Below are 23,998 nucleotides of genomic sequence, written 5' to 3' on the forward strand. Positions count from 1 at the left end.
GGCCTAGGGACTGCAGATGAAAAGTAGTTATTTTTACTAATTCTGGCATATTTACATGGTGTATTTTCATACAACAATGTTCATGAATATGCATGGTCCCTATCAAATAAACCAATAAATAAATAAATTAAATATAAATCAAGCGTAGCATTAGTTCTGGCAGGTCACGCTAGTAAAGCTCGCATCAGCTGACTCTCAGCTGATCCACGTCTACCTACAGGAATACGACGCCTATCACTGTTTACATATATAAGCTCCTTCAGTATTACCAGCAGATTTTGTGTTTCTCAGGAGCTAATTAAATGGCGAAATTCGGCAGGCAAACCACATCATCTCACACAGAATTGTACAATCAGGAATTTAGCGAGAGGAATTCGTTCCCCACAAGGATTTCACCTCAGATTTATTTAAGTTTGTGAACTTGAACACGAGATTTGACGCATTGATCATAAGCCTCCTTGATTTGGAAGTGACCTCAGTCTGCATTGCTGCTTGCATCGCTGCTTATTGACAGAGGACTCAACGTGATTCACTCTCCATTCATCTCTGAAAGTCTTCAGGAATCTAAGCTAAGTTCCTTTTTAATGCTCATTTCTAAAAGCTATCAGGGTATTGGCAACATGCTTGTTGCTAATGCTATTCGTGTGCTTGGACTTATCTAGTCGTTTTCATTAAAATGCTCTTGCTAGGCTTACGCGATCATATTGGCAATGTGCGTTACTTATCTGTTGTCACTGGCTACTGCTCGCGTTGCACATGCCGTGCTTTTAGCACTATGCAGCACAGATTCAAGCAGCTTGCGGTGATAGTTAGGAAATAACAATTTATGGTGCAAACGAAATAATTTCTGCAGTGGCACAGCTCTAAAAAGACATTAAACAGTCACTATTCAGTTGAGTCAATTCAGCGTAGATCCTGCCGGGTATTGGACACGCTTGGTCTATCTAGTTCTCGGAAACACGGCATTCTTAAAGGCATACTATGCAGTTTCCGTTTTTGTCAAACAGCGACCCCTAGAGTCGCTGTGGAGTACTTGTATTTAACGTTACTGTCGTAAATACGTTTCTCGTTTGCTTTTCCTTGACTCTTCCGACTGTGCTTTCTTAGTTTTCTTCATTTTCTTCGTCGACTCTGCCATGATTCACGTCTGAAATGCGTGCTAGTGTCTTCCATAGAGGCTGCTTCATATGTTGTTGATGTATGTGACGTCGTGCCGTAAAGCAAGTCGTGATTCGGCGTGGCACCATCTCTCAAACCTGCATTGCTGGTTTTGCCAGCGGCGTCCCCCCTGTCTGTTATTCAACACTAACAACATCGTAGCTTGATGGTCCTGTGAAGGAGTGTGGAATCATGGGAGTCATCATCTTCACCTCCAAAGCCGATGGAATCAGTACGACGGGAGCAGAAATCATGTTCATGAATGAGGAAGCACACTGTATTCATTGCTTAGCTGAGCACTGCATCTGACTCAGAGCTACAGGGTTTATGCTTCCCCTGCCAAACTACACTGGTTTTAATACTAGTCCTATGGTTATACAAACATGCTGATTGAATCAGATTTTGTTGCCGCTAGTCTGAGCTATTGCTGTAGGGTGTATGCTTCCCTTGTTGCACATTCCGTGTAATCTTCCCCCAATAGATCCCATGCAATTGTTAAAACACGCTTGTTGCAATGTGTCCTTGCTTGCTTCAGCGGATGTGATGCTTCCCCCATAAGATTGGATCTGCAATGCTCAACATATGGCGCTAACATCAGGATGTATTAACCATTCTATCAGCCTCAGTTGTGTATGGTAGTGTATAAAAAAATAAAAATAAAAAAATCATATTTTCTTGCTTTCTAAATAAGTAAACTACAAGCAAGTATAACAAGGTTATGACATCATTGACAGGTGTCAGTGTACGCAGTTTTTGCAAACCTACATATTTGTACCTAAATATATCTAAGTATCAGAATCATAGCATTTCGGGTATTGGCAACATGCTCGTTTAGGTAATCCAGGTAAGGGCAACATACTTGTTGCTTAAGGCTTTCCGGTATTGTTGGTAACATGCTGTTGCTCAAGCTTTTCAGGTATTGGCAACATGCTTGTTTCCTTGGCTCACTCAGGTAACTGCAAAAGCATCCAGAATTGCGCTGTCAGTTGGGTTTGGGGGATATTGGCATATGGTTTTGTTTTGGGGGGTTATTGCTGCTCTCCCTGCTCTTATCTATGCTTAGGCTGTATGGATACGCAGGGAGTTCCCACCCAGAACAGAACCATTCTGCCAATCCAAATTGCATGCTAATTGTCAATCGTATTTGACGATAGTGGTCCTGACAGAACTGAACATAATGGTGACAGACATATTAATGTTTTTAGATTTTTGGAGTGAAAGTGATCGTTTTTATTTTAAAGTAAAAAAGATCAAATTAGACACTTGGGGTAAAATGGGCCACCCAGAATTGGCACAGAAGGCCCCAAATGGCATGTTATACTTGTGTTATTATTTTTAAATGTAATACTTAATGTAATTAATGGGGTTATTATTTAATATTTCCATGAATTAGATGCAAATTTCAGACATCTTTGCCTTCATTAAAACCAGGTTGGTTGAGTAAAATCATTAAATTTCCATTCATAGTGATGCTATTATGAAATATCTTCAACTAAAATAGGGGCAAATAAATAAGTAAATATTTAATATTTTTTTACCTTTCAGATTAATCTCTTTTACAGGGGTTCTGCTTTGTCGGTCATTGGTTATTACATTTTTATCAACTAAACTGTCAAAATAAAATTTTATATAGAATAGTTGATTAAGTATGTTACATTAATGACACATTAATCAATAACACACATATAAGTGAGCAGTTCATATGATAATTTGGAGACAGGGAATCAGGCGGTGACGAGAATGTCTGTGCTTACAGGACCGGAGGATGGTGGATGACAGAGTAAATAATGGACCGGATGCACACACCTCACTGGATGACAGGAATGCAGATCTGATGGACATTTACAGGAGAATGGAAGACTAGGAAGACGCTGGAGAAGAAACACAGGAGTGGCACAGGAGGAATTACAGGAGAAAACGCTGGAGACAGGTCGCTGAAATCGCTGGTGAAAACAAGGTCCACTTCATTCGGGAACGAGACCAGACAATGAGCTGGAGCGAGGTGTGTGCTTATATAGCTGAGGTGATGAGGGTGCAGATGAGGTGCAGGTGTGTGTGTGTGTGATTAGAACTCAGGAGAGGGAGTGCGCTGTGATTGGTTGGTGCAGAAAACTGTCAGATCTGTGACCGTACTCCCCCCTCCCGGTAGGCGTGTCCTCGCGCCGTAGATGATCCAACCGGGGAGGGGGGGTGGCCATCCTGGAGTCTAGACTAGAGGGTAAGCAGGGGGTGCAGGCAGGTTATGAAGACTCCAGGGCGGAGCTGGCAGTTCGGGAGACCAGGGCGGAGTCGGCAGCTTAGGAGACCTGGGATGATCCACCTTTGTGGCCTTGCCCAGGGACCCAGGCCCGGCCACTATGGCAGTGGGCATATAGCCCCCCCCTCTCTGGCGTGAGCTCGGGGACTGAAGACCTCTCTGGGGTGAGCTCGGGGACCCTCTCTGGGGTGAGCTCGGTGACTGAAGGCCTCTCCGGGGTGAGCTCGGGGACTGAAGACCTCTCCGGGGTGAGCTCGGGGACTGAATGCCTCTCTGGGGTGAGCTCGAGCTCGGGGACTGAAGGCCTCTCTGGGGTGAGCTCGAGCTCGGGGACTGAAGACCTCTCTGGGGTGAGCTCGGGGACTGAATGCCTCTCTGGGGTGAGCTCGAGCTCGGGGACTGAAGGACTCTCTGGGGTGAGCTCGGAGACTGAAGACCTCGTCGACTCTGGACGAGGACGGGAGACACCTCTGGACTCTAGATGAGGACGGGGACTGTAGATTCAGACGCGGCGGTGGCCATCTTGGCTGAAGGCTCAAGCATGGCGGCGGCCATCTTGGCTGGAGGCTCAAGTGCGGCAGCGGCCATCTTGGCAGAGGGCTCTGGTGTGGCAGCCATGGCAGGACGAGATTCTGGAATGGCGGCCATGATGGGACCAAACTCTGGGGCGACAGGGATGGAAAGGGAGTCCCAAACTGCTTCCTCCAGGGTGTAGGACGATCCACACAGCCACAGGATGTTTTTTATGTACCTCTTAAGGAACACGTGGTGACAGTAGATGGAAATTGCATGAAGAGTGGATCGTGAGTGAAAGATGGATTTGAGGGTCGCATCGTTCCAGGACACCTGGTGAGCGAGTTCGAGGAACTCCTCTGTGTATTCCTCGATCAGGCGGTGGTCCTGGGAGATGGAGAGAAGCAGATCGGCTGGGTCTAGGGGGATGAGGAAGATGCCCATCTTGCGGTCTGTTTTTCTTAGGTCCGCTCTTCTGTTGCGGTAGCACACTCGGACAAGGAGAAGGAGATACAACAGTTGGTTATTTATAACAGGGGCAGTGTGCTGTGCTAGGCATTGCGCTGTGATTGGTTGTTGCAGGAACCTGGCAGATCTGTGACACATCCTGTACATGCTAAACTTTTTTCTAAATTTGTTCCATTTTAAAAGTAAATCCACATGGTTCTGAATGGGGGCATATTTCACAATTCTACCCTATTATAGCATTAATTATTATGATTATTAAATACAGATTAAGTACTTTTATTAAGAATTGATGTTATGTATTATGCATTGTTGCATTTATTGCTAATGTATCCAACATGTCTATGTAAATGCACCTTGAGTCCAAGACAAATTTCCTCTCTGGGATAATATTTGATTTTCTTTCTTTTTTTTTTTTTCAACAGAAACGTTATAAATGCTGTTCTCCTCTGAGACGTTTGCAGATTAATTTAGTGTGAGGAATGTGGATCAGACTCTAGACTATCACATATGAACAGATTATATTAAAGGGGTAGTTCACCTAAAAATTTAAATTAGCCCATTATTTACGCACCCTCAAGCCATGTAAATTCAAGACTGATTTACAAAACAAATCTGCCAAAATTGCACATGAAAATTTGGATCTTTAAGAATCTCAGGCGTCAGAAGAGAACAAAAGAAATGTCAGGTACTTCGGATTCATTTTCATAAAGTTTTTCTTTCCAGGCTTGTCTACATCCATCTAAATGACCGATATATACAATAAAAGTGAACATTTACGTTTTCAGATAATGTTTTGCAAACTCAGCAGATTTCCCCCCTCCCTCCATGAGTTTCATTAGTATTTGTTCAGAAAAGGATCAATTCCTATTAGGAATAATCTGACATCATTTGAATCATCGTAACCATGCTGTGTTTTCCTATGAGGCATTTCTCATCAACATCTTTTATTATTCAAATGTTTTGTACTGAATGAGAAAAAGGTTTGTTGTAAAGTAAAAATTTGAGAGATTTAGTCAGTCGAAACGGTTTTGATCTAATTTTATCTAATTTTGTGTTTCAGGAAAATAGTGATCTATGACATTGTATTGTGTTGAATGTAATGGACACTGTAACGCTAAGTTCCAAAATGAAGACGACGATGATGATGATGAAGATTCAATAACAAGAGTATTTATTCCAAACGCGATAAGCCAACATGTGAGACAGTATGCACTAGACACAAACACAGACGATTAACACAAATGACGAATAGCTGGGGTGAATGTGGTTAGTGTCCATGTCATGTCAAGTCAAGTCAAGTCACCTTTATTTATATAGCGCTTTTTACAATACAGATTGCATAAAAGCAGCTTCACAGTGATAACATGAAAATAATACAACAAAGTTTGTTTCTACAAGAAAATTGCGTCATGGTCCACCCTAAGTAAGGCAGATCAATAATATTGTTGAATATTAAAGGTCCCCAACTAAGCAAGCCAAAAGCCAAGGCAACAGTGGCAAGCAACCAAAACTCCATCAGTTGACAGAATGGAGAAAAAAACCTTGGGAGAACCCAGACTCAGTCAGGGGCCAGATCTCCTCTGGCCAACGAATGAACAGTGTATGATTATGATCCAGGCAGCATCACAGGTCAGAAGTCAGATTGGTCATGTCAATGAGGCCTTCACAGGGCTGATGAGGCTGGCACTTCAGGGATGCGTCATGGATGGGTCCAGGTGCAGGTCTACCATCTGATCTGGATACGGCCGGGATCCGGCTGACTTCAGCAAACAGGAAGAGACTGGTTGACACTTCAGGACTGCGTTGTCATCGTGTCCAGGCACAGGTCCTTCATCGGATCTGGATACGGCCTGGATCCGGCGGACTGTGGTAAACCTTGGATAAACAGAGAGACTAATATTAGCGTAGACGCCATCCTTCTAATGATGTAACAAGTACATCAGGATTTATGGGAAGTGTTCCCGGTTCCGGCTGACCTAATCTATGCAGCCAAACATTGAATTATAGAAGTCTATAATGTGTTATGTGTATGCTAGGTCAAAGAGATGTGTTCTTAGTCTAGATTTGAACTGACAGAGTGTGTCTGCTTCCCGGACAATGTTAGGAAGATTGTTCCAAAGTTTTGGTGCTAAATAGGAAAAAGATAATTTTGATATTCTAGGTATTATCAACTGGCCGGAATTTTGAGATCGCAATAGACGTGAAGGACTATAATGCGTTAAGAGCTCGCTCAAGTACTGCACCGCCAACGGTGTGTGTGTGTGTGTTGTGTGTGTGTGTGTGTAACCATAGCGACAAAACGACCAACTTTCGGATCCCGCACTTAAGCCTATAATTTCATTTTTAAAAATGTAATTAAGTATTTAAAAGTTGCAGAATGGGTTCATTTGGAGTCTGAGACTCCGAAATCGGCAGAGATAGGCAGGCATTTGCTTAGATGAATTTGTGTCTTTGATATCTGTGTGTGTGTGTGTGTGTGTGTGTGTGTGTGTTGTGTTGTTGGTGTTAGACTAAATAAATGGTCTTTTAAATATCATCAGCATATCTCCGTTGTGTTGACTAAACATTAGGCCTAATCCAAGTTTATAATTGTGTATCTTTAATTTGATGTTATACGTTTTCATCTACACATTAATTATAATTTCAATTGGTTACATATTTCTCATTCTTTAGACAGTTGTTGGAGGAGCAAGATGGTGTTGGAGGTGTTTGATGTTTTGTCAGATGAACCAGTCAGTACCAGTCATGTCAGTCCTCAACAGTACACAAAAGTTAAGGGAGTCTCAATCCTCTAATAGTGCAGTAACAGCCGTCATGCAATTGCTACACATAGTTGATCTCACCCAGTCTACAAAAAAACTTACAGTGAGCTCACAGTCACACACATGACATGGTCTGTCTCTATATTGTTCTGCCTGTGTAGTTGAAGTAATACCATCTAATATGCATTGAATGTAAACTGCGGCTGAACCCTAGTATGCTGCTGTTCTTGAATTCATACAAGTTATTGCTTAGCTTCAACACTAGTCTGTTTTTTCCCCTCCGGTCTCGGTCTTGGTCTCGACTTGGTCTTGACTTGGTCTGTCTTGGTCTTGGTCTTGGTCTTGTCTTGGTCTCGATACCCTCTGGTCTTGGTAGTGTCTTGGTCTCGGTTTAAGCGGTCTTGACTACAAGTCTATTAAGCGTGCAGGGCAACCACCCATAATTGCATTACAATAATCTAGCCTTGATGTCACAAACGCATGGGCTAATTGTTCTGCATTTTTCATTGAGAGCATATGACGTAATTTAGATATATTTTTAAGATGAAAAAATGTGGTTTTACAGATGCTAGACACGAGACTTTCAAATGAAAGATTAGTATCAAAGAGCACACCCAGGTTCCTAACCGCCGACAAAGACTTGACAGAGCAGCCATCAAGTGTTAGACAGTATTCTAGATTATTACGTGAGGAAGTTTTTTGTCCAATATTCAGAATCTCTTTTTTTCAGAATTAAGTAGTAGGAAGTTGCTAGTAGTAGGAAGTAGCTATGCATTCCGTTTATTTTGTGAATTGGTAAGTTTCGTCAGGGTGTGAAAAAATATACAGCTGAGTATCGTCAGCATAACAGTGAAAGCTAATACCATGCTTCCTAATGATATCTCTTAGGGGTAGCATGTACAGAGTGAACAGCAATGGTCCTAGTACTGAGCCTTGTGGTACTCCATACTGAACTTTTGATCGATAAGACATTTCTTCATTTACTGCTACAAACTGATAACGTTATAATAACGTTATAACTGATAATCCGTTATAGTCCTGTTATTATCCTTTCATGTCCTGTTAATTATGTCCCTTTTTTTAAAAGCATTTTTATTGTTTTGCCAGGTTGTGTCCAGCAGAATGTGTCTTGGCCACTGGTGGAAAATTGATTAATCAAAGAAGAATAACCAAGCACACAGAGGTAAATGCAAGATTTTCATGAGGTGAAATTGATTAGAATATTATTATAATATGACCAAGCCAATGGAAATTCTACTACAAAATACCAGGAACATATTGTCACGGTGTGGTGCAGGCAGAAGAAGACGAGGGAGAATCAAAAGTTCTAATGCAAACTTTTACTAACAATATAATCCAAACAGGTACAGACAGGCAGAAGGTACACACACTCTTAATACAGCGGAGATCAAACAAGGACTGACTGAACAGAATGGAACTAAATACAACCACAGATGAACACTGATTAACAGAACACAGGTGAGACAGATGACGATGATGACTAAACAGGTGATAATGACGTTACCATAGATACAAATGAGTGGCAGGAAAACAGAACAAAGGAAGACATGTGACTAATGAAAACAAGACTCAGACAGAACACAACTGTGACACATAATATAGTGTGATAAAAGTTCTTTACTTTTTTTGTCCAATGACGAATTGTTTTGTGTGAGGTTAGTATCTTCTGCACATGTGTGTTAAACCTGCAGGCCTGTAGTTTGTCCTGCTTTCCACTCCATCTGGATCAGCTCGATCATTGATCATTTCCCTGCTGTTTTGTGTGGATTTGAATGATGTAAATCAGCACTTGAGCTGCACAGGAGTCCAGCCCCTGCTAAAACCTTATTTTCTTTCACATACATTCTTAAAGCTACACTGAGTAATTTTGAAAGTTGATTCTTAGCAAAAAAACACTTTGTTCTTTCAAAATGATATGTGCTCATTAATGTGTAATTACTTCTACCAACTAATCAAGTATTCTCGTAAGTGTAGAATCTGCCATTTAGAATACATACGAGTGAGTCGCTCGAATGGCGGCAGCCATGTTGCACCTCCATCTTGAAAATACATTAGCCAAAGAGGGACATACCTGGAAATTCAAGCTTCGCCTTTCGAGTTTGTACACTCAGTGGCACCTTGACGAATGCGAGGGGGAGATTATTTGAAATCAGTTAAAACACCCTTGGAATGGGAGGGGCTAGAAAGTAATATTCAGTTGGTAGTCATAAACAATTTCTCCGCTAGATGGGAGAAAATCCTACACAGTGTAGCTTTAAAGATAAAGGTTCTTTACTGGCATCAATGGTTCCATTAAGGACCTTTAATCCATGGAATCTTTCAACTGCACTAAAGGATTTTTATAGTGGGAAAAAATGTTCTTTAGATTATTAAAGTTTTTTTTTCTTTTTAGAATTGTTCACTGTAAGGTACGGAAGCCCTGAACCACAACGTTAAATAAATAAGTAAGTAAGTAAGTAAATAAATAAATAAATAAATAAATAAATAAATAAAATCCCCCAAAAATGTATAAGAATAATTTTTACGAGAATAAAGTCGAAATATTTCGAGATTAATGTCGAAACATTACAAGAATACAGTCTTCCATAGAGGTTATTTTTTCTTTCTTTTTATTTTTAAAGAAATGCACTCATGAAGTCACACTGCCTTGGACATGGATCTAAACATAGTAGTTTTTTACTCTTATCTGTGCTTTCAACAAAAGGAAATTCTACAGGTGCTAATCTACCAACATGGCAATTACCATTTGTTCTAGGATGCCTATAGACGAGCACAAAGACTTGCTTGTTGGGTGTTTAGATCAATCTTAAGGGGTTGTCTAAAGCCTGTGAAGGTCCGCTGACACAAACACATCTATTTTTGGAAACAGTCACAGTATTTTAAATTTTTCAGGGAAATCATTGACGTTTGACTCTTTTTTGAATCAAAACTCGTTGCACGCCAACATTAAATGTGCCCATTTAACTCTTTCCACGCCAGTGTTAAATGTGGTCATTTAATTCTTTCCACGCCAGTGTTAAATGTAGCCATTTAACTTTTTCCACGTCAGCTTTAAAGGTTTAGTTCACCCAAAAATGAAAATTCTGTCAGCAATTGCACCCTCATGTTGTTCCAACCCCGTAAGACTTTCGTTCATCTCGGAACACAAATTAAGATATTTTTGATTAAATCTGAGAGCTGGCCCACTCCTCCATAGGTTTCTATGTCATTGAAACTTGCCGGCCAAGAAAGTTAGTAAAGACAATGTTTAAAATAGTCCAAGTGACTACGGTGGCACAACCATAAGTTTATCAAGCGACAAGAATACTTTTTGTGAGCAAAAAACAACAAAAATAATGACTTTATTCAACTATATCTGAGCTGCTGGCTCCGCCCTATTCTCCCAAACTACCGTCTCCACCCTGGTCTCCCGAACTACCGGCTCCACCCTGGTCTCCCGAGCTACCGGCTTTGCCATGGTCTCCTGAATTACCGGTCCGACCTGGTCCCCTGAGTGGCCGGCTCCGCCATGGTCTCCGGAACTACCGGCTCCACCCTGGTCTCCCGAGCTACCGGCTTCGCCCTGGTCCCTGAGTGGCCGGCTCCAAGCACCACCACCATAACACATGCAAGCGTTAAATATGGTCATTTAACTCATTCCACGGCAGCATTAAATGTGGCCATTTAACTCTTTCCATGCCAACATTAACCCTTTCGCACATACGATCACACCGGTGCGCATGTGAACGCCATCAGCGTTTCTCACAGGTTCGCGTTTAAAGTCTGTGTAGAGAGAATGGTGTCGTCTTAGCGGCCCCTAATTTAATAACAAATGATCGTTGCGACGGAAGCAAATCAATCAAAACTAACTTTAGATGGAAAATATCTTAATTAAAGAACCGCTATAAAGCCAAAACAATCTCTGTTACCTTAAATTATACGCTTATCTCTGTAAAGCTGCTTTGAAACAATCTACATTGTTAAAAGCGCTATATAAATGAAGATGACTTGACTTGACTTGATCAGTCTAGGCTGGTCCCTAGAGCGTACGATCACACAGGTGTGATTAGAATGGTCAGTGCGCTCAGAGCTGTCATATATCACAACTTTTCAGTGTTTTCAACCACATAATGTTTATTTTAGGTTTCAGACATATACAGTAAGTACTAAAAAAACAAGACATTTAGAGTTTGTAAAATACACACCTATGTCAAAGGAAGAGGCAATAATAATCCTTTACATTATAATTAGACACGTTTTATTCATATCAGATACACATTGTGTAAGTAACTTTAAAGTTTACTCTATTCTTCTCCCAGTTCACCAGCCACTTACTTTTATGTATTTCGGGAGAAGTGGATGAATTCACGTGTTGTAAATCCAACAGATCGGATTCTCTGAACTGCGTCTGCGTGACACACACTAACATGCCGGCGCCCATACAGCTCAACTAACGCGATCGTTATAAAGGTGTTTAAACAACAAAACACTTCCACTTGCATATATTTGACTATCGGAATATCAGATATTTCATGCCATATCTAACAAATTTGTGAATATTTTGAATAAAAAAGGAAAAATGAAATAAAAGCAGATCATCATTCATTCAGCTCTGTTGTTGCTGCGGTGTGTCACTTGACAAGCAATGACGCGTCACCATGGAAACCATAAAGTGACACATTCTAAATAACTGTCGCCTTGAAAAACTCACGCTGGGGGGTCAGCAAGAATATTTTAAACTTACGTGTGAAAGGGTTAACCCTCTGAGCCCGAAGAACGTGCTGATTTTTTCCTCATGACAGCATAAATAACTTAAAATACTCTTTACCACAATTTTGGCCATACATATAAGTCATTATACATCATTATAAACTACAAAGGGTCTACGTGAACTTTTTTCTGGAGCACGTCTCTAAACTTAAACAAAACTCAGCGAATACTAGTCACACAGACATGAGCAATATATCTTTATAAACATTTAAGTGTCTACTATTAAATGATCTAATTCAAAACGAAAACAAATATTCTCTGTTTATGTAATCTGTATGAAAAGAGAGATGTCAGTCGTTCTCATGGCACTCATTATCTGCTAATGTGAACACGCCTACGGAGAATGCGCGCTATTGAAACACAAATGGTCTGAGGCAATCCATGCAAACCTGTCAACGCCCACATCTACTTGATAAAACACATCAAGTTTTATCAGATTCATTTACTTTATGTCGTCTTGTGAGGTAAAATATTAGCGTAATAGTAATATAATCCTGGAAAAATTTACCTCAGAAGTGCTGGTTTCAGTTTCATTTCGAGGAGCAACGGATCCAGCTGAGGATTGTGAATAGTACATTTTTAATTTTTAAGTGGAACCATTTCATATGCCTCGCACCTTAACCTTCTCATAATTCTGGACATAAATCAGTCCAGCTCAAAGCAGAATAAGCTCTCTGCGCCTTACCAGTCAAAACACATTGCAACATCAAGGTGCGTTCCGTTTCGGGCCATTTTTGTTTATCAACAAGGCGTTCAAATAACACAAAAAAAGTGTCTACATCTTCCTCGTCAAACAAAGGAATCAACCGCAAATTTTCCGCCACATTAAAATTAGAAGAAAACAGAGCGCTCTCTACCACTTCATGTAAATCACTGTCACTTAACATTCTTACCTTCTTTCATAAGGTCACGGTTGTTAAAGGGACACTTCAGCTCTGGAAAGATGAATGTGTATTTAAATTGGGTCATTTATGTAGAAGAAATGTGAAATTATTTTTGAATTTGGAGCTTTCTAGACTAAGAAAAGCCAGAAAATTTATTTTTGTCTCATGTGGATGAAAGACAACAACTCCCACAGGGAACTACACTAACCTTTTCCACTGGTGGCACTTGCGCTACTAACTTTTTCAGTTACTGGCGCAAAACATGATTTGGTCGCACAAATTATGTATAGTAAGCCGCTCTGGATAATAATGAACAATAATGAAACTGTATTGCATACAGATGTGCTTTTTATTTTACTTGCCATCTTTTAAACCACATGCCTTCTTGTTTTTGTTTTCTTTAACACTGGTTGGGATAGATTTACTGCAATAGAAAATACAGTACACAATAAAGTGCAAAATGGATTTCAACATGCTATGGTTGGCACAGATGGGCAGACTCCTGAACTCTTAAGTAGTGATGCACCGATGTGAAAATTGTGGCCGATACCGATAATAACCGATATTAATATTGCTGTTATGGCCGATACCGATATCTCTGTATAGAAAACAAATTTACTGATAATCAAATAAAGAGATATTTTCCAAAACATTTTTTTTTTTTTTACTTTAGAAATGACTGATATTGGGCACCTTTACCTGTGTTTGCAAAATATGTCACACATAGGACACACATGCATTATATTGCATTGCATTGCATATAATGTGTGCTGGTCAACTTGTCTAAAATTAAGAAACCCCTAGAAAACAGTAAAAAAACAACAAAAAAAACAGGAACATTGTGTACAATTAAGATAGGCTACTTAATTTATTATTCAAATATCCAAATATGAAACTAAATAGCACAGGGAAAAGGGCTTCTATTTGTGACGTGCTGTCTTTGCGTTTGAACATTGCACATTTTAAACAGGACACGCATTAGCTGAATAAATGTTAGCCAATACAAACATATTTATAGAAAACAGTTTACAATGAATAGACAGGAGTCCAATAATAGCATAACGAATAAGATAATATCAAGTTAGACGAATCCGACATATAACGAGGGCTGTGTTAACAGTAAAACCTCCGTCATTTAACGAATTCTAAAAACACGGATGGATAATACAAAATGCTTTCTGACATTTTGACAGAAAAAAAACAAATAAAACAAGCAAGAACAAAATTTAAACTATAGCCCGTCAATTTTCATTTTACAATTATCTTCTCTCTCTGTGTGCGCGCGTCCGTGTTTTGAGAGAGAGAGAGCTCGCGCAGCACTGATACCGGTACAACAATGGTACGTCTCGTAACGGTCGCGGGGCTGAAGCCAACTTGATGTGTTGAATGCTCACAGCACGTTATAAAACGTATTCTTAAAATACACATTTCTGTTTTAATAAATGCTCATAGTAAATCATAGCATATTGCCTAAAACATAGGTAGCCTACAAAAATAATCAGTGATACATTTGCGACCCATTAAAAATTAGGGTCGCATTGGCATTTCAAAAGGTCGCATATGCGACCATTTTGGTCGCAGTGTAGTTCCCTGTCCCAGAATGCACTTGCTTCGCTGCTCTACGAGGCCACTCCCAAGCCACGCCTACCAGTTAGAGAGCAGTTGTAAACAATAAAGCTAAGCTAAGTTAGTAGTCTCCGTGAGTCTGCCCGGGGTTTTTGAGATCGCATATCGCACAAAATGTCCGGGATTCGGCTTTTGCGTTCTACAGTCGCCATTCATTGTGTTTACTGTGGCGAGCAGGACGAGACTAGGGCCGCGGGAGAACGACGCGAGGCCGGTGGCGTGATTACTGATGACCGACACCTGTGAGGCACTGGTCTCGTATCTCTCACGGAGGAGCGGGTATTTTCATAGCAGTGGTATAACGCACATCAACCGATCACGCCACCGGCCTTGCGTCTTTCTCCCGCGGCCCTAGCCTCGTCCTGCTCGCCACAGTAAACATGATGAATGGTGACTGTAGAACGCAAAAGTGGTGGCGTGATTACTGATGAGCGGCGCCTGTGAGACACACCGGTCTCGTGGGATATCTCTCATTGAGGAGCGGGTATTTTCTTAGCAATGGTAAAACGCACATCAACCGATCACTTGTTTAGCGTTCATGTAAACACTACATTCAGATTCACCAATCGGAATGAATTCAGTTAGATTGAAACAAAAGGTGTGCATGTAAACAATGAATGGCGACCGTAGAAAGCAAAGCCGAATCCCAGACATTTTGGACAGTCTCGACGGCCGGACATGCAGGTTTGTGCCGGTGAAATCAAACGCACTGGCACTGATCTGTGATAGGTCTGTTAGCACATTAGGTCCAATCCCCTATGGGCGGGTTTGAAAGGGTGGGAACTAGTGCTTGTACTCTTAACAGAAATCCCCCCCTCTTACACACCCTCTGCGTGCTTCCGAGACTCAGCTCTAACCACTGATCTACCCAAAAATAACAAAAAAATAAATAAAATAAATAATTCAACATATACTCCAAAAGGATATGCCGCTAAATCCTAACAATGAAGTTAATCCCAGGGTTCCCCACTAAAGCCAATACAACTGTGATCAAACGATAATATTTGATAATAAATGCACTCTTCTCTCCTACAGTTTTTGACAATCAAAAATAATAATAATAATAATAATAATTTTCCCAATCCTGTTACCAGGCCAAATATAAGCTAACAAAATATTCACACATATCTCGACAAAACCAATCCCAATCAATACAAATCCCTGAACAAGCAACAACGCAAAATGTTAACTACTTACCAAACTTGTTTTCAAAAAGAAAACAACAAACCGAAAAAAACAAAAATATACAATTTCCGGACGAGCCCCCATTTGTTGCGATCCAGAAGGATATCTGAGCTTTATTTTACATTCTTCCTCAAAATGAGCCGAGATGCGACCATCTAAAGCCACAGGTATTGACCCGAAGGACAAGAAACTGCCACAAAGTCCATCACAGCCCCAGAACAGCACACCGCCGTCAGGAAACATGCAGCTTTCGTAGGAAACGACGAACACCTGCACACCGGTGCTCCCAATCACGCGGGAATCAGCCAGTCACCCGCAAACAGTACAGACGCAAAATACACACATAAAACAAGTAACGGCTGACAGGGACGTCACACTTATATAACTAGACGAATAACTAGATCAGACAGTGGCAGAGATGTGAAGTTGCTTTCATTTGCAACCAATCAAGGTGTAAATGTCATGTGACTAAAATGACATCGTGGCAACAATGAAAACACAATACCCACACAATACCCACACTTGCAGTCCTTGCATTTGACCACTTGTCTACTTACATGACATATGTTCTGTATTTGTTCGAGTGGGCAAAAGACTGCACGTTGGTGTAGAAATGCTGATTATCTGATGAGACACACTTACAACTAGTGTGATGAAAATACAGTTTTTACAGAACTTTGTGCACATTTTAATTTTGTATACTCTTTAAAATAAAGGTACGTTCACGCCATGATGGAATTACTGTGATTACGAGGTTCAGACTTGTAAAAAGCATTCACGTCCCTGTTGAACTCATAATTACAACCTGTAAATTCAGAGTTTTCTGAAAGCCTTGTAACACGTGATCACTGCAGATTCTTTTTGGTTGATGGTGTTTGCCATAGAAATGCATTAGTCCGAGTCTGAGGAGGTAAAGTCAACAGATGACACAAATTAATTGTGGTGCTTCTAATTAAGAGGTAAAAAACAGTTGCAAATGTTTTGCAAAATACACATAGGCTCTAAGTCATTTAATGTAGGACATTTTCCTTGAAATCGTGAGATTTTGAAGCATGCGAGTTCCTGAACATAATAAATAATTTTATACGCGTATTGCAAAGTCCTATTCAAGCAAAGTCTGTTCACTCGCGGCCGTATTTATTACTTATTAATACGACTTTTTCTGCCATTTTGCGCTTTGAACTTAAACGTACAGTATGGATTTTTTGCCGCTAGGGGTCGCTAACCTCTTTACAATAACAAAGGCGTAGTTTGATGACGCAACATTTGCTAAGAATTATGGATCTTGTCGTCAACGTCAAGCCGACCGATCTAATAATGTTTATGGACGACTGAATACATTGATGCTTTTATCATGACTGTGATATGAAGCAGGTCGGGATTGCTAAGAGACAGCTATCAGCTCCACATGCGACGCGACGATATAAAGGAATATGGACATTTCATTCTACCGAACTACACGCAAGTGCAGAATTACAACTCACAGGTCAGTTTATTAGACAAATTAAACTTGTGAGGTAACTGTAGCTGTTTCACTTGGTCTAACATTACACTATCACACTAAACTGCATTTGAATGTGTTGAAATGTATGTGTTAGTTTGTCTGTATGAGACTAGCAGTAAGCTAGATCAACATTAGAATAACATACAGATCATATTCTAACATTTTATCATTGAACTATATAACATTGATTAGTTTTATGTAAATGTGCTCACCTGTTTAATAAAGTACATGTAGGAGCGGTCGAAGTCTCGGACGTGGAGCTCTCGTTTATATACTGTCTATGGGAGCTCTCGGCATCTCGAAAACACCGCGCTGATATTGATTCTCGTTTTAGTTCTCCTTTTTTATCCAAAGTCTGCTTGCCATGGTCCATAATGTTTGAACGAAACAACAACAGTGTGCAAATAGACATTGCGAACTATACAGTTGTCCATGTCAGTCGCTTTGGTTACTATCAGACGGCTCTGTTTCATAGCTCTGGTTGCTATGGCAGTACAAGCGGAAGCCAGGGACAACGCGGATATGATGCCATTGACGGCGACAAAACGGAAATAAAGAAACGGGACGTGTCTTCCAATTAAATTACAAATTTCTCCTGGTTTGAATGTTGTTGGAAACAGTCGGGATAATGTAAGTACACAACTAAAAAAAATATATACCATAGATATAGTGAGCAAAAAAGTTACATATTGTGCCTTTAAATTAATATACAAGTAATTTATACAATTTGATTTGAATAATATAATATAATTTGAATTATGCTGATTTCACCAAGGTCATCTAGCTGACTGACATAAAATTATGAAGAATGAAAAAATAAAATGCTAATCCAACTTAACTTGGCACTGTGTCTGCGACAGTAAATTAACAAATGTAGATGTAATTTTCATCACGCTGTGCTTTTAATAGTGCAATTACGATTTTTTTAAATAGTAAGATTTGAATATTATTATAATCAACAATAATGCAATTTTTTTTTCCAGATGATAGTCAGAATTGTGCATAATTGCTAGATGTTCGTTCAACAATCTGCATTCTTGATTTTTTTTAAATTTATTTAAAGAAATAGATGAGGCATTGTAAGTCATTTAAACTTAAAAGTGAAAATGGAGGAGGAGAAACAATATCATGTGATTGAAATGACACAGACGGACAGAAGACGCGCTGATATGTAAAGCTGATCTCTCTCTGTCTCACAGTAATCATTCATTTAAACATCCTCAGCCGAAAGCAGAACGAATTCGGAAAAGCTTGAAATGAACACAAGGGTTTTCTACAGGAGTCTGTCACTTGTACTGGGTGAGTAAAACAACTTTCACGTGTCTAATATCTTATTGATTCCAGCTTTTTCTTTTAGATGCAGAAACAATGTTCATAAGACCCCAAAAGGCAATCTAATGTGGTGTGTTTTGTGATATTTAGTTTTTTGTTGTTGTTGGTTTTCCAGTAAAAAAATGATAATCCCTAAAACACAAAACAAGATCAATTTACTACTACAAGTTTTTTTTCATATCCTAATAGCAAATAGTTTTTCCCCAGTGGTTTTAAAGGGATAGTTCACCCAAAAATGTAATTTTGTCTTGAGTTTTTGAAGAATGTTGGTAACCAGACAGTTATAAAGAATATATACTATGGAAGTCAATGGCTCGCGTCAACTGTCTGAAAATGTTTGTGCTTTAATTTAAAAAAAAAGTTTTGTTCTGTGTTTCTCATTTCTTTCAAAAGGGTTTTTCTCAGTTCAAATGAAGGTGGATGGAGCAGAAGGTTAGTTTTGTGAGTTTATTTCTAATTCACATTAACTTGTTTTAATCTAAACACAATCCAATTTTCTTATATTATTTAACAAAAGTACTATAGGTTTATAACAGCAGCCATATGCGTTCCGGTTTACAGTCACTGGCGTGTTTAAAACGATGTACTTTGACTAAATATTTGACTGCGTCTTAACAGATAGTCAGGATGAGACTATTAATTTGGTTATTTCGTGTCATTTAGGGTTGACCTAAAATCATTTAATTTAAATAATTGTGCCGCAGTTTCCATTAACACAGAAAAAAAACTGGAAGAACAAGCTCACAGAAAATGTGTACGAATACAGTTTCACACACTGTATACTGTAGAGTAAATTACACTGCCGTACTCTTGAATATCTAGTTGCTACTCAGCCCCTCAAACCAAACACGATTTACCACATTTAGTTGATGTAGTTAAAGTGGTAACAGTTTTGCATATTCAAATAAGTAAGCACTTGGAGTTACCACAGTTACTGTATAATTGACAAAGGATGACTTTGATTATGAATATGAATAATTATGAATAATCATATATGTAAATATAATTTCGATAAAATGTAAAAACATAAATGGCGAAGCAAAGAGAAGAACAGCAAATCACAATTATTCAGTTTGACTGTGGCGCTACAGTATAAATACTCAGTGTGATATGTATCAGACAAAGCAATAGTGAAACATAGTAAAAAAACTGTTACTCACACTTGTGTGTTGCGACATTACTGTCGGATCCAGTGTGGCCGGCACTGCATCATCTTTTATTTTCAGTCTCTCTGAAAAGCCTGTGTCGAACTGTCTTGTTAAAAAATCTAATTTGCCGTAAAATGAAGTGAACAGTGTCTTACTGACATAATCTGACTGGAGCTTTGTTAAAATAAAGTTCATCCACGCTTTCTTAATGTTAGGATCACAAGGATGGCAATGCAAAGACTTTTCCACAACTTGGCACTTCAAAAACGTCTTTGAATCCTCAGAGGCATCTCTATGGTTTTGTTGCTGGAGCAATCTTGTGTTTGCGTCTCTGTCATATTTACTATTACATGCGCAATTCGTTGGTGGGGCTAAAGAGGCAATGATGTAGAAGTGGGCATCGATCTAATTTTATGTCATAAAATCCAAAAAAATCAATAAAAGCTGAAACTTAAAGTATATTTTTATTGCACAATGACCGCTTATAAGTCAAAACTCAAAAGATCAAGATCATTTTTATTTCTCAACTCATGACCCATTTAATGCATTAACTGATGTTTACTAATTTGAAAATTGTTACCATTTTATTTATAAAAATTTTAAGAGGCCTCTGGAAGGATCATGATGATCTAGTCAAGATACGGGAGCAAAATGTACAGCAAAAACTCTTATATCTCAGATTCAGAATATAGTGTATGTGACAGTTTTAGGTATTCTTATTATTAGCAGCATACATCTGTAATATAACATATACAGTAGGTTTTCAGCATCTTTTTGTCACATTCTCCAGGAAATTTGGCACTAAGAAGAAACGTCATGCAGTCATCGACATACGGCCTCTGGTTTGCTGAAAAGGCCGTTGACGGTAATCCAGGTCCGGTGAAGTCGTGGTACGCGTGCTCGTCAACCACTAATCAGACTAACCCGTGGTGGAGGCTGGATCTGAGTGAGACTTACAGAGTTACTAGAGTGGTCATTACTAACATAAAAGAATGCTGTGCAGAACGAATAAATGGAGCGGAGATTCGCATCGGAAACTCTTTGGAGAACAACGGCAACAACAATCCCATGTAAGACCCTCTTTCACACAGCAAAATAGTTAGGAGAATGTTGTACTAACATTATCAGAATCTTTTAAAGAGGACCTATTACGCTTTTTTTACATGTTCATCTTTCATTAGTGTTTAATATTGCTGTTTGCGCTTGAAAAAGTCTGCAAAGTTCCAGCGGGCGTTATTCAGTTTCAGTTATCAGTTATATCAGTTTCTAAACTCTCTGAAATTTCCATTGGAGTCTTGAGTTTTCTTCCGGGAATGAACACGTCACAATATTCCTCATTCAAATAAATCATACACATCATACTACGGTTGAGTTAGTTAGAAGTATGTTAAAACTGGCGGTTATGGTAAGAGGCGGGACATTTCCCAAACACGCTTGAAGCGCTCGACCAATCACAACACACTGCTCCAGCTGACCAATCAGAGCACAGTGTGCTTTTCAGAAGGAGGGGCTTCATAGAGACAGGAAGTAAACAGAGCGTTACTGACAGACTGGGAAGAGAGGAGCTGCAACAATGGAGAATATGAGGAAAATAATCAACATTCAAGCAGGAAAAACAAAAACAAAACATTTTAACATTTAAGAAATATTGCAAATCACTGTTCCCAGAATGTTTTTAGAACGTAAATGTATTACCTTGGCAGTGGCTTAACCCTTAGGGGTCGACAAACGTGCCGGCGCAGTTTTACTGGATTTTCTTCACATAGTAGCAAAATAGATTTAAAATATTACGTCATTTAACGTCATACAGATAAAAGAAATATGAAAAAAGAAACTGTAAGTGGCCACATACAAAAGTAGACATTTTACAATCACAACAAAACACAACAAAACTAAATGGACTGATTGTGCTTTTGTAAAATAAAGAAAATAAACAGGGTGTGCTTTCTGCCTCTTTGTCTCTGTGAACTTTTTTTTCTGGAGCACTTCTCTAAACTTTCACAAAACTCATTGAATTCTTGTCCCACAGACATGAGCGCATATCGTTATAAACATTTAAGTGTCTACTTTTAAATGATCTAATTCAAAACAAAAACAGATATTCTCTGTTTAAGTAATCCGTATGAAACCAATGAGAGGTAGAGTTTCTCAAGCGATTCACATGCAAACTGTGCGTTCACACCGCAGCTGGCGAAAACGGCAAAATCCGCTCTCGCCACCCTGCCAACGACGCCGTAGAAAGATTTGTGGACGCTCTGATACTGACGTAGATCGAATGCTCAGTCTTTTTTTAAACTTTATTTTAAGGGTTTAATTATAGTGACATGTTTGCTAAGGAAATAAACCAATGTGGTGTGGCTTTTGTGTTCATGGTTAAGTGCTAATCTAATTTGCATTCCCGCTGAAAAACAAGCATTCTAGTGACAAAATGTTGCCTATAAATAGTGTTGTGCGCCTTCTAATCAAATTCACATGATCAACCTCTCCTCTATTTTGCTTGGGAACTAATGTGGTCAGAACCAAAGTTTACTTGACTGCGTTCTCTGGAATCCTTTCAAGCGGAGAACTTACCATAATATAGCTCATTACTATAAAGTTGACCTGACTTCAACTCTCCTCGCAGCTCTGAAAAATTAATGACTTCCAGCCACTTTGACGCTCTCGTCGGTGTTGGTGTGAACGCACAGTAAAGTCCACGTGAAGGAGCTCAAACCTGTAAATGCACCCATCACCTCAAAACAAAGCATAAAACTTTCCTCTGTTTTTCATCGAGTTTGGAAGACACGCTGTGAGTTTACCTTGGATTTACCTCGGAAGAAGAATGTGATTTTAAGATAAGAAAGATTTTTACGGTAAGAAATGTATTCTCACTTATATTAGATAGCATGTTATTGTTGCATAAACTTCACATTGTACTAGTTGAACTGGTGTCTGGCTAGAAGGTATCAAATCAACGGAAACATGTGTGTGTGTGTGTGTGTATATATATATATATATATATGTGTGTGTGTGTGTGTGTGTGTGTGTGTGTATATATATATATATATATATATTAGGGGTGACCCCGAATAGTCGAAGATTCGATGCTTCGATAGGAGGAGCCTGATTCGACTACCGATCTCCCGGTCGAATCTTCGCAGAGGTGTTATGAAACGAGGATAATGCCACTTTGGCTATATGAGGGCGCTCAATGTCTGATTTCACATATAGCTTTTATGTCAATACGTTAATATTCAGCCTATTATGATAATGCTGTATATAAAAATGTGCAAAGAAAGAAGCTTTTAATAAATATTTTTTTAACGTGCGTGAATAAATCCAAACACCCCGTGACAGATTTAAGTTTCACTTTCAATCCGTGACCGACAGAGGAGCGTCTTCGCGGCAAGGATTTAAATCTTTAACAATGTCTGGGATAAGAAAATCTAAAGTGTGGATGTACACCATCAGAAAGGATATTCTCCAAGGCTGGATTTAGCATCAGGAAAACCATGATCGCACTTCTGCCGGCCAACGTTAACACGTTTCACGCATAGACTGGGTTTCACGTTAGAATGTATTTTATCCGCGCGCACAATTTGAAAAGACTAACGGACAGAGTGAAAGACTGGGTTTGTTCTCTTGATCAGGTAGGGTACAAGTGATTTAAAAACTTTTCAGCCGGTTCTAATTTGATTTTTGGATGCTGTGAACATTTTTAGCTAAAAAGACTGCCTCTTTAGCATTTATTGTTGTTTCTGCAGTTAAAGAGACAAAGTTGAAAATTCTAGCTTCTATCGTTATTTTAATAATTTCTTTATTTTAATTTTATTTATTGATCTGTCAGGGTTATCTAATCTAACTATTTGTGGCTTGTGTTTTGAATATATGTTCTTCTGCACTTTAGGCATTTTGCACACATTTGCTCACCTTGTGACTTGATTCTGATTTATTTCGTTTTGTATTTTTATTTATTAGAAAGGTATATTCTGTTCTAATTTAATTTAGTAAATTAATTGTTTATTTTTTCGGTGCATCGATGTTGTGCTGTAGGCTGGCCTAATCGTAATTTAGCCGATTTAATTTGATTTGCATGTGAAATGCAAATCCTGTCTGCAGTGTGGCCTTTCTGGAGTTATTTCTGTTATTTCTTAGTTTTATTGATCCAAAATGTTTTTATACATTTTCTTCTATATCTTTGTGTGATTTTCTGTACATCGCGGCTTTGAAACGTTAAAGCCCCGCCCCCATACACATGATTCGACTATTAGTCGACTATAGGCAAGACATAATGATTCTGATTCGACTATGAAAATCCATAGTCGGGGACAGCCCTAATATATATATATATATATATATATATATATATATATATATATATATATATATATATGTATATATATGTGTATATA

Source organism: Abramis brama (assembly GCF_963993115.1).
Source record: "Abramis brama genome assembly, chromosome: 3".
NCBI lineage: Eukaryota > Metazoa > Chordata > Actinopteri > Cypriniformes > Leuciscidae > Abramis > Abramis brama.